Source organism: Orcinus orca, chromosome 14 (genome assembly GCF_937001465.1).
Source record: "Orcinus orca chromosome 14, mOrcOrc1.1, whole genome shotgun sequence".
NCBI classification, from domain to species: Eukaryota; Metazoa; Chordata; class Mammalia; order Artiodactyla; family Delphinidae; genus Orcinus; species Orcinus orca.
In genome coordinates, this window is record NC_064572.1 from 36,836,472 (window position 1) to 36,838,305 (window position 1,834).

A 1,834-nucleotide genomic window follows, 5' to 3' on the forward strand; every position below is an offset into this window, starting at 1 on the left:
TTGGTCCCCAAAAAGTCCTTTTAGACATTTGAATTTGTTGCCAACATTTAAGCATTGAGCGATTTCATATTTTTAAAAATCTGGAAGAATGGATTCTCATGAAAAGCCAAAAATTCTAGTAACGCTTGCCCAGAATTCCTGCACAGCAGTTGCTGCTGGCGCCAGCTCACAGGTGCCCTGTTTAGGTATGTACTCTCCATTTTGCCACAGGCCCCACTACTCCCTATTGATATACCACGTGCACGTTACCTGTTGGGCCCTTACACGTCTTTGAGTTTGAGACCCCTGGCCTACACACTTGGGGGCCACCTGTGTTCAGCCTGGTCCTTATTTTCTACCTTTCTGTCCCTCTGACTTCCCTCTTGGTCATGCCCATGGGACCCAACTCATAGTAAGGATGGGCTGGAGGACTATGTGAATGCCTCACAGATCTCTCCAGAGACAAAGAAAGGCACCTACTGCCTTCTAAGATCCGTAAAAGGTTATTAACACTGACGGTGATGCTCAGGATAAAAAAAGATGAGGGAGACATTGATCTTACAGGTCATCTTTCTGGGAGGAAACTACACTGGGTCTTTTCCTGCCTCCTGGAGGTGTTAGTCAAGGCGGGTCCATGCCGCACATCTAATGTCACTTCCAGAATAGCAACCAGAGGATGAGGCATGAGGTAAGTTCAGCCCTGAGTCTGTTTTCAACAGCTGTGGGGACATTGGAATGAACACTGTGTGTTAGGGACAGGGACAGGACTAGGGTGAGGCAATGAGTCACTTGCTTCAGGTGCAAAATTTGAGAAAGGAACCTTGGAGTGCTCACTTTGTAGATGGGGAAACGGTCCTAAGTGGTGGTTCTCAAACCCTAGTGTGCATCAGGATCTTCTGAGGAGCTTGTTAAAGGTGCAGGTCCCTGGGCAGCCATGGGGACCAAGAAACTGCATCTGTAACCTGCTTGCCTTATATTCTGATGCTGATCTAAATACTCCTGCACTGAGCCAGAGAACTTCTGACATTAGAAATGTTCACACACAGGGCAGGTGAGCAGGTGGCAGAGTGTTTCAGTCTGGCGGTGGGAGGTGGGACGGTCCACTCCCAGCTTTGGCAAGAAGGATCTGAAAGATGAGCCTTTGCAGATGCCCATGGTCAAAGCAACAACTGGATGGCCGTGCCATGCCCATCCTTGTGCTTTGGCAGGGTAGTCCTAGCCTAGGACTTGGCCCCTTATTGCTGCCCTCAGCTCCTTCCTACCCTGGCTGATGTGGAGTGGAGTCAGACATGAAAACAGAAATCAAGCTAATCATTTCTCCAGGCAGATACTAGACTAGCTTACATTTTTTACCCCATCAAACCTGAAAGCTTCTCTGCTCGTGTTCCTGTAAGGACAGGGACATCATTACTCAGTCCTCCAACTGGCCCTATACAGGGTTCCCTCTCAGCAAAGGATTTGGTCAGTCAGGGTCTCAACTCTGTAAGGGGCTCTTACCCTCAACGCCTACTCCTTGGAAAGCTTGCTTTGGCCTAATACTGGTGTCCACTCTGAACCTGGTTCCTTCCCAGCAATAAGAGCTGACGCAGCCCTGAATCAGAAAGAGCACTGGTCCAGGAGTCAGGCATCCCTTTTCCCGTCTCAGCTCAGCTACTGGTTTGCTGTGTGACCCTGGATAAGCCACTTCCCCTCTTTGGGCCTAAAATGAAGGGAAGACTAGATCAGAGCTTCTTAAACTTGACTGTAGTCAGCAAAAATTGTAGAGTAGGGAACTCCAAAAGCCTGTTCCTCCGTGAAAGTGACAAATAAGATGGCAAAAACTGTCAGAATCAACTTTATGAGAGCTCTGAAAATG